Raw genomic sequence first — 17,975 nt, forward strand, 5'->3', positions numbered from 1 at the left:
TATTGATTCAGGATTTCTATAAAAGACATTAAAGGGAAAACTGGAAAAATTCTTAAAAAGTTCATAAATAAATTATAGTATTATAGAAGGCAGATATTAATTACCAACTTTGATAACAATACTGTAGCTATGTAGTAGAAAATCCTTGTTTTGAAGAAATTAAAATGATTTAGGGGATAAAAGAGAATCATAGCTTGCAATGTATTTGGTTCAAATGCAGGTGCATACAGGTATTACTTAGCACAGTTGAGCCATGTTGATCAGGTATCAGATCCCCATTCCTTTTTTATGGATGAGCAATATCCCATTGTATGGATATATCAGATTTTGCTTATCTATTTATCATTTAGTGGATATTTGCGTTTTCACTTTTTGTTTATTATGAACAACTTTGCTATGAACATTTATATAGAGGCTTTTGTATATATGTATTTTTTAAAATTATTTTTTAGGGGTGAGAATATGGTAAATCTATGTTACTATTTTGAGGAATTGCCTGACCAGGACCTTTAGTATCATATTTGTTGCATCTGTGCACAGTTAATATTCTGTTGAATATTGGTGGAAATTCTTATTGTAGACATAATTAATTAAATTGAATAAGTGTGATATACACAGTTGAAGTCTGTTTCCTCACACCTTGTTGATTCAATGGGTGTATATGTTTTTCATCGTTGCACATTTTTGCTTTTGTATTCTCAGGTTTAAATGTTATGGAATCAATGTAGGTTTGAATAAAAAGCATTTCCTTGCCTTATAACATTAAGATATAGAACAGGTATCTAGAAAAAATGAATTAAATAATACTCAAGGATAGTAGGGATTGTTCAGAAGAGTAGAATTTTGCCACAGAAATTATACTGGTTTTCTTCATAATATTCATGTAGATCTGCAATGAAAAACTTCCTCTTGTGGGCTTCATGGTTAATGTGGTGCATCAACCAAGTGGTTCAGTATGTTTTAGGGTTATTTTATGTTACATTATGTATGTTTTTTAGTGTGATTTCATGAATGACTTCAGGGTCTATCCCTTCTCACAAGCAGCAAGTGAAAAGTGTCCTTTTGAATGATAATGCTTGGATTGTACATTCATACATTGTGAAAAATCTGAAGAAAATGAAAAACAAAGTCACTGTTGGTGAAGAGTACACTGTTTCTTTTCTAAACAAACGAGGGTGGTCTTCTACTTACTATTTTAGAGCTAGCCTGCAATTCGATGTGTTTGAATTATACCACTCTTGTATGTATTAAACATTTAATCTACGAATATCTTGTTCGTTGGTTAAATGGTGTTCCTGTGCATATGTGCCTGCTAATAAATATACAGGTTTAATACACAGGAGTGTGCAGTGGGTATTATGAACACTAGTCCCAGTGTTCTGTCCCAGACTGTTTCAAGTTTATATTTCTACTTGTTATATAATTTATTTTTATTTTACCTACATTAAATTTCATTTTTTGTCATGTGCAGTTATATGGGTTGTGACAAATGAATAGTATATAAAACACCATAATTTTGATATGGAGGTGTTCCATTGCCCCTAAAATTCTCTTTGTCGACACTCTGTAGTTAACCCTCATTCGACTCCATAATCTCTTACAACACTGTTTTTATAGTTTTGCCTTTAACAAAATGTCACTCAAGTAGAATCAAACAGGGACACCTCTGTGGCCTAGTCGGGTAAGCATCTGACTTCAGTTCAGGTCATGATCTTGGGGTCTGTGAGTTCAAGCCCTGCATCAGGCTCTGTGCTAACAGCTCAGAGCCTGGAGCCTGCTTCGGATTCTATGTATCCCTCTCTCTGACCCTCCCCTGCTCTTGCCTCTGTCTCTCTCTGTCTTTCCCTCAAAAGTAAATAAACATTTAAAAAATGTTTTTAATTAAATGGAATGAAACGTTGTATAGCCTCTGAAGTCCAGCTCCTGTTCCTAACACTTCGAGTTCCCCAGTTCACTTGAATTTATCCTTCAAAGACCTCTGCTAGCCTATCCATGAATTCCCAGGATTGCATTCTCTGTTAAATAAGGATCAGCCGTGCTTATTCCATATTATTCCTCTTATGTCTTGCCTTTATGACATTCTTTTCCATTTTTTTTTATAATTTCCATTATCTTATGAAATTTTCCATCTGTTATTTTTATTCTTACCATTGTTTCATCAGTTTTTATGTTGTTTGTAATAGATTTTCAAAGTTCTTATCTATTACTTCCCAAATATAAGGCTCACAACACCCTTGTCGTGTGCTCTTCATTTTACCCACCAAAGAGCATTTTCATCAAGTCTTTATTTGGTAGAATATAATTTTAGAATTTCTCAAAGAGAAAATTGCCGTGGCACTAATATCCATAGTAGAGAGGATTGTTGACTATTTACAGAGTGAATAATTCAAAGAGGAAATAAATGAAGAAATGAGATGGCAAAGATGGCAAAGGACCAAGTAGCTGTGATTTATGTGGCAAGTGTTAGAAGTGTGGGGATGCATGTATGGTGATCACTACAGAATCAATGAATTTCATGTATTTTATGATCTTATTTATATTATTTGTGGTGTTTTGCTGCAGGTCAAAGACTGGAACAACTTACCATACTTCAGAGAAAAGAGATGAACAGCTATTTTGATGCTTTTGAAATCACACAGGATTTGTGGCCATTGATGTCAGAAATTTGGGATTCTAGGCTCATTATTTCAGAGGCCCAAGGTAGAATATTTTTATAATAGGTTTCTCCCCCACTAGTGCCTAGTTTCTTAAATATTCATTATTATTAATTTCCTTCATTAAGTAAAAAAAAATCTCTTTGAAGTAACCTGAATAATCTCAGGGAATCATTGATATATATGCAAATTATCTTGTAGAGATAATTAAATGTGCCAAAATATTTATTTATCTTTTTATTACTGGAAAATCAAGAGTATTTTCCAAATGTTTCTACTCATATTCTACTATAATCACACCTTTTTTGCTACCACATTTGTAAATACTTCCCCATTACTCCTTGAAATTTCAGTTGACAATTTTTTTTATTTTCCCAATAGATTTTATGTAATTTTATTAGAAAAATATGCTTTTTTTGCCCTATATACATTAGAATTCCATTATTTAGATACTAAATAAACTATCCATTACACATTTACTTTATAATTCAGTAGATAAGATTGAAGAAAATAAGCCTGGCTATGGAAATGCTTATTTGTTTGGGAGGATGTTTGTCTGGATCAATGATGAGCACAATTGTCTGAGGATGCTGAGGGACTCATTCCAGATGTCAATCTGAGGTCCAGATGAGTGGCCCTCTAATAGGACAAATAAGAGTCTCAGAGCCTGGCTGTATTTGATGATCCTAAGTGACAACACAATACCACTGTGAGCATGCCTTTTATTTCTTTTGGTGCAAGGCATTAGCCTTCTATCTCATGAAGCAGTATGAAACTTTAGATATACTGTATGACCCAAAACTTGCTTCATTTTGTTCACTTTGAATGGAGAGTTGTACGTAGGTATTAGTATATAGGAAATATGTTCTTAAGTAATAAATGAGGAAACAAAAGAAAGGTTGAATTAAGAGGTCAAGCAACTGTGATGAGTACTGAAAGTTTCACTAGTGTTGGCTGAAAGAAGGGAACACTGCATACCTATATTAAATATTGACAATGGAATCAATTTTAGTGTTTGTTATTTTTCACTGTAGAAATTTTTCAGAGACTGTGTCTTTGCTTTTCTTTCTGTCATGTTTTTCTGAGTTAGACGGGGTGGAATGAAGTCCTCCACTTCTAAGAAGAGCAGTGAGTAACTATACCAGCTTTCTTTAAATTCATATGTCATGTGATCTGTGCCATACCCTAAGGTCTCTGTGTTCATCTTTTCAATGACTTTCTGGAGAATATCTTCATTATGTGTCCTTTTATTTGGTGAGTGTATCCACCCTCATTTCCAAATTGTAAATTTTACTTTATCAGAGTTTTGTGTGGATTAACAAATGAAGAACTTTGGAAAATTGTTTATTTGTTTTGTTTTGTATTGCAGTGAAATACTATTTTATGAATTAAGGTATGCTTGGAAGTTCCCTTAAAAATTACGATGGTTTTGTAATGTTGACCCCATGATTAAGATTATCATAGTCAGATCATTTTGGTCAGATTTATAAGATCATTATGGATCATTATTGCTACTTTTTTCATCATTGAGATTTTACATTAATTAGAAATTTTTGATGTGGACAATTATATGCTAAATTTTATGAGCTCTTTCTAAGGCCTTCATTTAAATGATAAATACCCGAACACAATAAAGTTTTTCTAAAACACAAAACAGTTCAATTTTCCATATAATATTTGTCTCATAAAAGATATTAGGTTGAATTAATCAGGTGGATAGATAATGAAATTTCATATATTAAATTATTAATCATTAGTTTCTGTTAAATTTGAAACATCCATCAATAAGGGAAATAGTCTGTATCTTCCTTGGCATGATTACATAGAAGGTTTTATGTTACCTTGAGCTTGGTGTTCATACTTTGGGAATAGATAAATGTTTTTTTTCTTGATAAAGTTCTTGTCATACATTGTTTCAATGAGAAATTGTTTTTGTGTTCTCTTTATTCTTATATATGTGTTTATGTATGTATGTATTTTAATGTGTGTATTTATTTCTCCAGAATCTAGCAAGACAATTCAAATGAACTCAATAATAATGAATAAAATAGCCATGAACACTAATAATTGTAAAATCAGAAAATAAAAAAGCTCTACCAGATACTGAAATGGACTCTAAAACTTCCATTATTAAAAAAAAAAAAATTGAGAAAAAAATTGAGAATGAATGTAAATGAAAGGAATACTAGCACATAATTTGGTCTAATAAATATGATCCTACAAATACCCACTTTTAGATTTTACTATCTGTATATTTATATAATACTTACATTAATGTATGTTTGCAGTGCATAGCTGCTATCTCCAGGTACCGAAGTATATCAACATATAATATTTATGCTGTTAAGGGTAGGTATTAAAAGTGTGCTACCCAATGTGTTTTTTTCTAAGTACTTTCTTCCAAGACTGGGAACAAGACAACAATGTCCTCTCCCATCACTTCTATTTATATTGTTCTGTACAGTAATGACCATGCAACAGGGCAAGAAATGTAAATAAAGGCATAAAGATCACAAAGTAAGAAACAAAGATTTCTTTGCAGAAAACTCAATTACTTAATGTTAGAAAATCCCAAAGAGCCTACAATAACACTCCCAGAACTGAAAACTTAGTTTAGCAAGTTTGTAAGATACAAGGCCAATATACAAAAGTCAATTATATTACTATATAATAGCAACAAACAATTGGACTTTGAGATAAATCCCATTTATAATAGCACAAAAAATGAGGGACTTCTGTAATGCAATAAAATATGTACAGTATCTTTGCAAAACACTGATCAAGTTACCAAAGAAGACCTAAATAAAAGTAGAGATATATTCTGTTTATGGGTCAGAAGTTTCAAAATAGTGGAACTGTCAGTTACCCCAATTTCATTTGTAGATTCAATATAATCCAAATAAAAAATATTGCAATTTCTTTGTAGATATCAACAAGGTCATTCTAAAATTAATGTCAAAGGTAAAACAACTATAATAGCAAAAGATATTCTGAAAAACTTATAAAGTCAGAGACTTTACACTATGTTATTTTAAGGCTTACTATAAAACTATAGTAAAAATTAACACATAGGTCAAAGAAGATAATATCTGTTAAAGATAGTCATGGAGAAAGATACCTGGGTGGTTTCTGAAATGCTGGTAGTGTTTGTTTCTGGATATGTTTATTGATTACCTGCTGTTTTGGAAGATGCAAATTTATTGATTTCTATAGTTTAATGCATGCACTTTGCTGTATCTATATTATACTTCAATTGAAAGTTTGAAATATCAAATAAAACTAGTCTAAATATTGGTTAATACACTTCTAGGAATATTGTCCTATAGATTGTGTGTTACCTGGGGTCTGATGATTGATTTTCTTAGGGTGTGTCAAGAGTCTCTCTTTGGGGCACCTGGCTGGCTCAGTCACTAGAGTTTACTACTCTTGATTTTTGGGGTTGTGCATTCAAGCCCCACATTGGGCATAGAGCTAGCTTTTACAAAAAGAGTGTTATCTCTTTAACACAGGCATTTCAGCAAATAATATCAGGTAGTATTTATTTATTCACATTTTTTATATAATTGAGTATTTTTTCATGTGTTTATTTACATATCCATTTTTCTCTTATGATAATGTGCTTAGGTATTCAGAAGTCTTAATATTGAAGGTATTTTATTCTTGTTACTTTTGACATCAAAATCTTTTTTAAGTTATTATAAATTCTGGTTTTTTTTTATTTTGGTGTATATTTCTTTGAGTTTTAACATGTGTGGATTTTTGTATTGATGACCAAAATCAGTATACAGAACTGTTGTGTATTTTGTCCTTTAACTCCCCAAATTTCCTTATCCCTTTACAGTTATATCCTACTCCTGGTATACACTAATTAATTTTCTCTATTCCTATGGTTTTGTCTTTTGGGAATGTTAGATAAATGAAATCATACCTAATGTAACTTTTAGGATATTTTACTAAGCATCATTCCCCCGAGATACATTGAAGCTATAGTTTGAATCAATAGTCTCTTTTTTATTGTAGAACAATAGTCCATTATATGGATGTACACCATTTATTTATCCATTCATCCATTGAATGGCATTCGCGTTGTTTCCAGTTTGGGTCTATTATGAGTAAAACTGCTATGAAAATTCATCTATAGGTTTCTCTGCAAACCTAAGTTGTTTTCAATAGCAGGGATCAGCAAACTTTTTCTTGAAGTGTCAGATAATACACTGTCTAGATTTCAGGGCCATACAGTCCCTGTCACAGAGTACACATATCAGTTACTGCAGCTTAAATTAATGAGTGTGGCTGTGTTCCCATGAAACTTTACTTACAAAAGTGGCAGTTGGCCATTGGGACATATTTTGCCAACATTTTCTATACAGTAAATATTCATTATTGAGTTTTGCTATATTGTGTGGTGAGTATGTTTAATTTAATAGAAACTGCCTAAATATTTTCCTAAGTTTTGAGATCATTTTATATTCCTGACAGAAATTCATAGGACATCCTGTTGCTCTGCATCTTTATGAGCACTTTATGAGTCAATATGTTTTACTTTAGCCATTTAAAATTTTTTTAATATTTATTTATTTTTGAAAGAGAGACAGAGTGCAAGTGAGGGGAGGGGCAGAGGGAGAGGGAGAGACAGAATCTGAAGCAGGCTGTGCTGATGGCTCAGAGCCTGATGTGGGGCCCAAACCCATGAACTGTGAGATCATGACCTGAGTGGAAGTCAAATGCTTACCTGACTGAACCACCCAGGCACCCCTTACTTTAGCCATTTTAAAATGTGTGTGCATAATCTAGCCAGAAAATTAACAAGAAACCAGTGACTTTTAATGACACACTGGACCAGATGTACTTAACAGATACAAGAAAATTCAAGAAAAGCATTTGACAACATACAGCATCCATTCTTGATAATCACCCTCAACAAAGTAGGGATAGAGGGAAGGTACCTCAACATCATAAAGGCCATATATGAGAGACCCACAGGTAATATCATCCTCAGTGGGGAAAAAATAAGAGCTTTTCCCCTACAGTCAATTTATCCTAAGAAACAGATTCTTACACATTCTTTTCCAGTGCACATGGAACATTCTCCACAATAGATCACATACTGGGTCACAAATCAGCCCTCAACCAGTACAAAGAGATCAAGATCATTCTGTGCATATTTTCAGACCACAACACTATGAAACTGGAAGTCAACCACAAGGAAAAAAATTGGAAAGACCACAAATACATGGAAGCTAGGGGCTAAAATGGCTCAGTCAGTTAAGTGCCTGACTCTTGATTTTGGCTCCGGTCATGAACTAGTGATTTTTGGGACCAAGCCCTATGTTGGGCTCTGTGCCGACAGTGTGGAGACTTCTTGGGATTATCTGTCTCTTCCCTATGCAACCCCCCCACCTCTCAAAATAATAAATAAATAACATAAAAAATAGCATCCTACTAAAGAATGAATGGGTCAACCAGGAAATTAAAGAAGCAATTAAAGTACATGGAAGGAAGCAAATAAAAATGAAAATATGGCAGTCCAGAATCTTTGGAATGAAGTAAAGGCAGTCCTAAAAGGAAAGTATATTGCAATACAGGCCTGCCTCAATAAGGAAGAAAAGTATCAAATACACAATCTAACTTTATACCTAAAAGAGCTAGAAAAGGAACAGCAAATAAAGCTTAAAGGGAGCCAAAGAAGTGAAATAATAAAGATTAGAGCAGAAATAAAAGATATAGAAACAAACAAACAAAAAACAGAACAGATCAATGAAACTAAGAGCTGGTTCTATGAAGAATTAATAAAATTGATAAACCCCTTGCCAGAAAGGGGAAAGAGAAAGGACCCGAATACATAAAATCACAAATGAAAGGGGAGATATTACAACAAATACCACAGAAATACAAATGATCATAAGGGAATATTATAAAAAATTATATACAAATAAACTTTGGAAGGGCAATTTGGAAGAAATGGGAAAATTTCTAGAAAAATACAAACTACCAAAATGGAAATAGGAGAAATAGAAAATTGTAACAGACCCATAAATAGCAAATAAATTGAATCAGTAATCAAAAATCCCCCAATAGGGGCCCTTGGGTGGCTCAGTTGGTTGAGTATCGACTTTGGCCCAAGTCATGATCTCACAGTTTGTGAGTTTGAGCCCCACATCAGGCTTGCTGCTGTCAGTGCAGAGCCTGCTTCAGATCTTCTGTCTCCCTGTCTCTCGGCCCCTCCCCTGTTTGTATTCTTCTCTCTCAAAAATAAATAAAATGTTAAAAAAAATCTCCTCATAAACAAAAGGCCAGGGCCCAATGACTTCCCAAGGCAGTTTTACCAGACATTTAAAGAAGATGTAATACCTGGGACAAAACATAAGAGACTCTGAAATATGGAGAACAAACTGAGGGTCATTGGAGGGGTTGTGGGAAGGGGGATAGACTAAATGGGTAAGGGGCATTAAGGAATCTACTCCTTAAATCATTGTTGCACTATATGCTAATTAACGGATGTAAATTTAAAAAATAAATTAATAAAAAATAATGAATAGGTAATACCTTTCTTCTCATATTGTTCCAAAAAATATAAATGGAAGAAAAACATCCAAAAGTCTTCTATGAAGTTAGCATTACCTTGATCCCAAAACCAAAGATCCCACTAAAAAGGAGAATTACAGGCCAATATCCCTGATGAACATGGATGCAAAAATTCTCAACAAGATACTAGAAAATCAAATACAACAGAACATTAGAGGAATTATTCACCACAGTCAAGTGGGGTTTATTCCTGGGCTTTCAGGGCTGGTTCAATATTCACAAATCAATCAGTGTAATACACCACATTGATAAAATAAAGGATAAGAACCCTATGGTCAGGAAAAAGGCAGGGATGTCCAGTCTCACCAGTACTATTTAACATAGTCCTGGAAGTTTTAGCCTCAGTACTCAAACAAAAAGAAATAAAGGAGATGCACATTGGCAAGGAGGAAGTCAAACTTTCACTATTTGCAGATGATGTGATGCTCAATGTAGAAAACCCAAAAGTCTCCACCAAAAAAATTGATAGAACTAACACTTGAATTCAGCAAAGTCACAGGATATAGAATCAACATACAGAAATATGTTGAATTTTAGGGGCGCCTGGGTGGGTCAGTCGGTTAAGTGGCTGACTTCGTCTCAGGTCATGATCTTATGGTCCGTGAGTTCGAGCCCCGCGTTGGGCTCTGTGCTGATAGCTCGGAGCCTGGAACCTGCTTCTGTTTCTGTGTCTCCCTCTCTCTCTGCTCCTTCCCCATTCACGCTCTGTCTCTCTTCTGCCTTTCAAAAATGAATAAATGTTAAAGAAAGAAAAAAGAAACATGTTGAATTGTATACACAAATAATGAAGCAGCAGAAAAAGAAATAAAAGAATCAATCCCAGTTACAATGACATCAAAACCCATAAGATACCTAAGAATAAACCTAACCAAAGAGGTAGAAGATCTGTACTTTGTATTTTTTTAATTAATTAATAGAGAAAGAAAGGAAGAGGCTGAGAGCAGGGGTTGGTGTGGGAAAGAATCCCAAGCAGACTCCACACTATCAGTGCAGAGTCTGATGTAGGGCCTGAACTCATGAACTGAGATTATGACCAGAGCCAAAGTCAAGAGTTGGATGCTCTACTGACTGAGCTACCCACACTCTCTGAAGATCAAGAAATGGAAAACATTCTGTGTTCATGGGTTGGAAGAACAATCATTGTTAAAATATCTATACTACCAAAAGCAATCTACACGTTTAATGCAATCCCTATTAAAATACCACCAACATTTTTTCACAGATCTAGAACAGATAATCCTAAAATTTGTATGGAATCTCTCACACACACACACACACACACACACACACAGCACAAATTTCCAAAGCAATCCTGAAAAGGTAAAGAAAAGCTGGAGGCATCATGATTCCGGACTTCAAGCTCTGTTACAAAGCTGTAGTCATCAAGACAGTATGGTACTAGCACAAAAATAGACACATATACATCAATGGAACAGAATAGAAAACCCAGAAATGGACCCACAGCTATATTTTCAAGTAATCTTCGACAAAGCAGGAAAGAATATCCAATGGAAAAAAAGACAGTTTCTTCAACAAATGGTTTTGGGAAAACTGGACAGCAACAAGCAGAAGAATGAAACTGGACTGTTTTCTTATACCATACACAAAAATAAATTCGAGATGGGTGAAAGCTAAATGTGAGACCGTAAAGCATGAAAATCAAGAGGAGAACATAGACACCAATGTCTTTTACCTCAGCCATAGCAACTTCTTCCTAGACACATCACTAGATGCAATGGAGACAAAAGGAGAAATAAACTGTTGGGACTTCATCAAGATTAAAAGCTTCTACACAGTGAAGGAAAAAATCAACAAAAATAAAAGGCAGCCTACAGAATGGGACAAGACATTTGTAAATGACCTATCTAATAAAGGCTAGTATGTAAAATCTATAATGTGCTTATCAAACTCAGAACCTAAAAAACAATCCAGTTAAGAAATGGGCAGAAGACATGAATAGATATTTTTCCAAAGAAGACATCCAGATGACTAACAGACAAATGAAAAGATGCTCATCAGGGAAATACAAATCAAAACCATAATGCAATACCACCTCACACATGTCAGAATGGCCACAATTAACCACACAAGAAACCACAGATGTTGGCGAGGATGAGGAGAAAGGGGAACCCTATCGCACTGTTGGTGGGAATGCCAACTGGTGCAGCCACTTTCAAACAGGGAGGTTCCTCAAAAAAAATAGAACCACCCTACAGCATAGCAATTGCATTACTATTTACCCAAAGTATACAAAAATACAGATTTAAAAGTGTACATACACTCTGATGTTTATAGCAGCATTTTCAACAATAGTCAAACTATGGAAAGAGCCCAAAGATGAATGAATGTGTGTGTGTGTGTGTGTGTGTGTAAAATGGAATATTATTCTGCCATCAAAAAGAAAGAAATCTTGCCATTTGCAAAAATGTGGATGGAACTAATGTATTATGCAAGTGAAATAAGTCAGAGAAAGACGGGTATCACAGGATTTCACTCATGTGATATTTAAGAAACAAAAGCAGATAAACATTTGGGAGGTGAGGTGAAGAAAAAAGAGAGGTAAAGAAACTGCAAGAGACTCTTAGAGAGCAAACTGAGTGTTAATGGAGAGAAGTTGAGGAGGATGGGCCAGATGGGTGATGGGTATTAAGGAGGGCACTTATGCTGTTGTATGTAAGTGAGGAATTACTGAAATCTACTCCTGAAACCAGTACTTCAGTGCATGTTAACTAGAATTTAGATAATAATTTGAGAATAAAACAAAAACTGTGTGCACCATTCTAATGAATAATGATATTGGACATTCATTTTGTGCTTCTCACCCATGTATCTTCTTTAAGTTTCAGTTTATATTTTTGCTCTTTTTCTAACAGGATTGTTATTTTCTTATGCTGAAATTAGAGAGTTCGCCATATACCATGAAAGTTTTTTGTGTTAGATACGTGATTTCTAAGTATTTTTTCATAGTCTGCGGCTTATTGTTTTCATCCTCTAACAGTGTATTTCTCACAGGATAGGTTTATATTTTTGGTTGCATGTTTAATAGCTAACTCCAGGTCATAAGGATTTTCTCTTAGGATATCTCCTATAGTTTAGTGTTTCATAAAGATGTATAATTTAGACCTATATTTATTTTGAATTGATTTTTCAGTGTTTATTTGTGTGTGTGAGAGAGAGATAGAGTGCAAGTGGAGGAGGGACAGAGAGAGAGGGAGACACAGAATCTGAATCAGGCTCTAGGTTCTGAGCTGTCAGTATAGACCCTGATATGGTGCTCGATCCCATGAACCTTGAAATCATGATTTGAACCAAAGTTGGATGCTTAGCTTACCAAGCTACTCAGGCATGCCTATCTTGAGTTAATTTTTGTATATGGTGTGAGGATTAGTTTGAGGCTTTGTTTTGATTTTTTGTTTTTGTTTTGTCCTTGGTGTTGTATGATAATTATTCTAACACCATTTGCTGATAAGCAAATTGAGTTCTTCTTGTATCTTTGTGAAAAAACAAATGGACATTTTATATGGATCCGTTTCTGAAATCTGTCCTATACATCTCTGTGCCTACTCCTTGATTAATGTATATTTATAATATTTTTTTAACTATAGTTTTATTTCTCTAACATAATTCTTCCTTATCAAAAACTGCTTTGGTTATACCTTTGCATATGTGTATATATATATATATTTTTTTTTTTTAATCAGCCTATATCTACAAAAAATTCTGCTCTAATCTTAATAGCTATTGCATAAGATCTTTAGAAAACTGTGGGTATAATGAACAATTTTCCTATGTTGAATCTGCCAGTCTATAAATATGATATCTCTTTTACATTTATTTAGGGCGTCTTTAATTTTTTTAAACTTGATTTATTTATTTTGTGAAAGTAACAGAGCATGCACATGAGAAGGGAAAGAGGAAAGGGAGAGAGAGAATCCCAAGGATTTTTCTCCACGTGTGTAGAGTTGGCTCCTAGAGGGGCTTGATAGTCCTACTGGCTCAGTGGTGTGGCTCTGCCTGGCTCATGTCTCTGGAAGTCTCTGAGGCCATAGTCTTATCTCTCCAAGCTTCCCAGCCTGCCTGGTTCAGTTAGCCAGGCAACCCCAAATGTGCTCAGATAGATGATGCCTCCATCAACACCATTCTGTGGAAAGCTGAACAAAAAGAGTGAGAACTCACTATAGTCATTCTCATCGAAATTGAGGTCCAGCATGTTATCTGCCCCAGGGAACATAAGCGTGAGGACAGCAGCTTCCCCTGGGTCACACTCCTTCAACTACCATCACCGAGGACCTCAGCATGGGAGAGGTTTCCTGAGGCCTCACGGTCCAGGAACTGTTTCCCCAGCTTACTGGGACATCCAGGGCTCGCAGGTCCTGAGGGGGATGGCCAGTGTCTGGGGTCGTGTGGGGCAACTGGTCCCCAAGGCCTACTAGGATTTCAATGGCATGACTTTGATGCCAGCCCTGGGAGCTGAGGGCAGGGACCTGTGTGGGCCAGGATGGCACCTCGGGTATAGCTCATGGCCGAGAGTGTTGAGTTGCCAAGCGTGGGAGCTTGCCTAGCCTTGCGGGGAACCCCAGCTTGAGCCAGATGGGATTACTGGATGAGCGCCTTCCCTTGCTGGCGTATGTGGAGTGGCCCATGGCTTGGGGTGGTGGGCCAAGGCATAAGTCTGGTTTGCAACACGTGCCACCTTGGGAATAAATCCCGGTCCACACACAAGTCGGCAAGCAATGCCTGTGTTTTGGGCCCAGGGTGGAAGTCAAGATGCTGTGCTGACCGTTGGACTGGACGGTAAAGGCACAGTCTGCAGAGGACTGCACCCTGGGTGATTCCAGAGGCCTGCTCAGATCTAGTGTCTCGTGGTGTTCCCAGGTCAGTTGTGGGTTCCTGGGAAGGCTCAGGCCTCCTCTCAGGGGGTGAAGCATGTCTACCAGGGCCGGCCTCAGGGTGCACAGATTAGCCACTGCGGTCCCACTCCTGTGTGCACTCCTGGCCCTGGGGCTCCCAAGGAAGGGCACCCAGCAGCAGTGTTCATCATGCCTTTCAGTGGGCCCTGCATGAAGAACTTATTGCCAGCCAGTCCTGCCATGGAGACCTTGTCTCTGCGGTCACAGAGCTGGGGAGGTGAAAGAGTTACTCTACGAGGTTGGACTTGACACAGTTGTTCCATGTCTGTTCTGGTGGGTTGGAGACTCCTCTGTGGTGGCCTCGCAGCCAGGCGGGGGCCTGAGAGCTACAAGGCCAGGCACAGTGCCATGGCAGCACATGGAGTTGGGAAGGGGTTGGCCTCCCTTTGTGACAGAGATGTCTTCTCTCACTGTACCCTTGGCCTGTGGGGCTGCAGCCCTTGTGCTCACTGTGAGGACCACACTGGTGTTCCTGGACCATGGGAAGGGGACATGTTGCCTGCAGTGGGCCGCATCCTTGCAAAGGCCAAAGCCTGTCTGCGGATGCCCACGCTGCAGCATCCTGCGGCCAACAGGGAAGTCCGTTGGGCAGAGGGTGCCAGAGAGTCATTCCATGCGGGCAGGAACAAGCTCCCATGGACTGGGCAGCCCAGGGGATGCTCGTTCCCTTGGAGGCCAGGGCCCTGGCACCCATTGGCCCTGGCCTTGCTGACACGCTGGGCTAGAATGCAGCTGTGGTTCAGTCGGGATTGTCACTAGTGTTTGGTGGGGGCAAGGCCCATGCTGCTCAGGTCATTCTGGCAGAGTGGACAGGAGTGGGCACCTGTTGTCGTGTGGCCACCTCAGAGGGCTCTGCGTTGGCCTCTGCCCCATAGCCTGGAGGCCAGGGTGGCCAGCCTCCCTGCAGGCAGTTTTTGGGTTTTCCTTTGACCCCTGAGTTTCCATCCCGTGCTGACGTCCAAGTTGCCAGGGTGGCCAGCTGTGGGAGTGGATGGGTGTCTGGGCCAGTGGGTGCTTCTTGGCCAGAGTGGCTTTGGGAGAGGGAAACCCTGCCCAATGTTAGTGGCCCAGAATTGTCCAAGGAGGCTCCGTGGTGTGCAAGGCCACCGGTCCTGTGCTGTTGCATAGCAGGACTCCGGGGCCAGGATCTGCGCACCAGGTGTGTCCGTGGAGGGCCCCAGGCCTGCAGGGCGGAGCAGCCACACACACCCCTGGCCCAACCTCCCAGCGCACACTGACCCTCCACACACAAGAAGAGGCACACATTCCTGCTCCTACAGTCCCCTGTGCCCGCGGCTTCTTGCCTATTCGCAGGCAGCCCCAAGGGGCCGTGGGACAGGACAGGCAGAGAGGCACAAGGCTTGGTCATGGATTCCTTCTGCACTGTGTGGCGAGTGGAGGCCTTGGGTACCTTGCTCATTCCCACGGGTGACTGTTCCCCTTTTCTCAGGTGCAGTGGACATGTCAGGCTTGCCATCGGCCAAGAGAAGAAGGCCTTCCTGGCCCCCAAGTGCCTGTGGTTGGCAGGACCACCAGAAGAAGTGTGCCCCACTATGGGCACCTTGCCAACGGGAGTGACCAGACGGTAAGCCTTCCCCAGTTTAAGCTTGTGCCGTGGCTTTCGAGGGCCTGCCCGAGAGGCCACCAGTGAAGGTTGCCAGCAGGGCGTGTGGGGTTTTGATGCCAGAGGGGCCTGCCCGTTCCTCTGGCTCAGTGGCATGGCTCTGCATGACCTGGGCTGCGGGTGGACCCTGAGTCCCTCGGCTTGTCCCGCTGAGCTACCCGGCCCACATGGGTCGGCTGTGCAGGTGGCCCCAAATGTGCTCGGATCGATGATGACTCCCTCAACAGCATTCCTTGGAAAGCTGAACAAAATGAGTGAGAACTCCCTACCGTCTTTCTCATCGAAACTGAGGTCCAGCACATTGTCTGCCCCAGGGAAGGTAAGCATCAGGAACAGCAGGCTTCCGCTTGGTCACACTCCTTCAAGCACCAGCACCCATGGCCTCTGCCTAGGTGAGCCTCACGGGGGAATCATGGTCAGGGAGGCATTTACCACCTGAGCAGGGTTTCCAAGGCACAGAGGTCCTGAGGGCAATGACTGGTGTCTGGGGTCAGTGGGGCTGCTGGACCCCAAGGCCTCGGACTCAAAGGCATGTCTGTGGCACCAGAACGGGGAGTCAAGGGCTGGAGACTAGGCCAGAACAGACCCTGGGGCATAAGTTCGTGGAGGTGTGGGTTGAGAGGCCAAGCATGTCAAGCTTACCTGGTCCAAGGGTGGGGGCGTGGAGCCCCAGCCTGAGGCAATGGCGATCCCTGGATGAGTCCTTTCTCTCACTGACATACATGGAGTGGGCTCCTGGCTTGGGCTGGTGGGCTAAGGCAGGAAGCCAGGCTGTGACACCTGCCAGCTTGGCATCCTCGGCCCTACCCAGCAACAAACAAGGCAGCAAGCAGTGCCAGCACTCCATGCCCAGGGCGGAATACAAGTTGCTGTGCTGGCCATTTGCCTCGATGGTAATGGCACAGTCCAGAGAGGGCTGCGCCCTGGGAGACTGCATGGGCCTGCTCAGCTCAGGTGTCTTGTTGAGTTCCCGGGTCATTCATGGTTTCCACGGAGGCATCAGTCCTCCTATTGCAGAGGGCAACACGTGGCTCCCAGGGCCAGATTCAAAGTGCACAGGTGAGGCATGGCGTTCCCCTTCCTGCGGGCAATCCTGGCCCCTGGGTTCCCAAGGAAGGGCACCCATTTGTGGTGTTCCTTGGGCCTTTCAGTGGGGTCGTGGCCAAAGAAGCTACCCCGGCTGGGTGTGCCACAGAGACCTGTCTGCTCGGCACAGAGCTGGTGAGGTGAAAGTGATACTCTGGGATATTCTGTCCCTTATTTGGCACAGTGTGTCTTACATCCTCTCGGGTGGGCCACAGACCCCTCTGTGGTGGCCTGGCAGCCAGGCACTGGCCTGCTAGCTCTGAAGCCAGGCGCTTGTGCCTCGGCCCCATGGGCCGCTTGGCAGTTGTCCGCCTCCCTTTGGGAAGGAGATGTGTTCTCCTCTCAGTGTGTCCCTGGCCTGCAGAGCTGCAGCCTAGGGCTCTCTGTGAGGGCCACGCTGGTGTTTCTGGGCTGTGGGAAGGGGCCACATCGCCTGCAGAGGGCCACATCCTTGCAAAGGCCAAAACCCATGGGAGGCTGCCCTTCCTGGAGTATCCTTCTGCTGATGGGGGCGTCCATTGGATGGAGGGCGCTGGAGGGACTTTCCATGCAGGTGGGGACACACTCCCATGGACCAGGCAGCCGAGGGAATACTCGGTCCCTTGTGGGCCGGGGCCTGGGTGCCCACTGGCCCTGGCCTCACCAATACCTCGGGCAAGAAAGTGCCTGTGGTTCAGTTGGGTTTGGCACCCGATTCGGTGGGGGCTAGGCCCGTGTAGCCTAGACGCTGAGGGCATTCTGGCAGAGTGGAGAGGAGCGGGCAGCTCTTGTCGTGTGGTGACTTCAGAGGCCTCTGTGTTGGCTTCGGCCCTGTAGCCTGTGGGCCAGGGCAGCCAGCTTCCCTGTGGGCGGTTTTTCCATCCCGTGCTCGTGTCCATGGTCCACATTGACAGGTGGCTAGTGGCGGAAGAGGATGCATGTCTGGACTGGTGGGTGCTGCTTGGCCAGAGTGGCTTTGGGAGAGGGAAACCCTGCCCAATGCTAGTGGCCCAGAGGCGTCCAACATGGCTCCCTGGAGTGCAAGGCCACTGGTCCTGTGCCGTTGCCTGGCGGGACACTGGGACTAAGATCTGTGCACCACGGGTGCTCTTGCAAGGTCCCAGGCCCTCACGGTAG

The 17,975-nt window shown here is 41.0% G+C and overlaps 1 long non-coding RNA gene and 3 other non-coding genes across 7 annotated transcripts in view; all 4 read left to right on the top strand.

Moving 5' to 3' along the window:
- Positions 1–17,975, top strand: part of LOC128315887 (uncharacterized) — a 33,772-nt gene that overhangs the window by 10,138 nt on the left and 5,659 nt on the right. For 2 of the 4 annotated variants that reach the window (XR_008299015.1, XR_008299016.1), the window contains exons 2-3: positions 2,563–3,782; positions 15,600–15,734. This is a non-coding gene — a long non-coding RNA (uncharacterized LOC128315887). Of the gene's footprint in view, positions 1–2,562; positions 3,783–15,599; positions 15,735–16,000; positions 16,093–17,975 lie in introns of all 4 variants that reach the window. The other 2 variants (XR_008299018.1, XR_008299017.1) reach the window with 2 other exon arrangements.
- LOC113602116 (small nucleolar RNA SNORD109A) lies at positions 3,213–3,279 on the top strand. Its single transcript, XR_003423491.1, has one exon. It is a non-coding gene; the product is annotated as a small nucleolar RNA SNORD109A (small nucleolar RNA).
- LOC113602103 (small nucleolar RNA SNORD116) lies at positions 13,352–13,444 on the top strand. Its single transcript, XR_003423480.1, has one exon. It is a non-coding gene; the product is annotated as a small nucleolar RNA SNORD116 (small nucleolar RNA).
- LOC113602100 (small nucleolar RNA SNORD116) lies at positions 15,976–16,068 on the top strand. Its single transcript, XR_003423477.1, has one exon. It is a non-coding gene; the product is annotated as a small nucleolar RNA SNORD116 (small nucleolar RNA).

The sequence above is a fragment of the Acinonyx jubatus genome, chromosome B3 (genome assembly GCF_027475565.1).
Source record: "Acinonyx jubatus isolate Ajub_Pintada_27869175 chromosome B3, VMU_Ajub_asm_v1.0, whole genome shotgun sequence".
NCBI classification, from domain to species: domain Eukaryota; kingdom Metazoa; phylum Chordata; class Mammalia; order Carnivora; family Felidae; genus Acinonyx; species Acinonyx jubatus.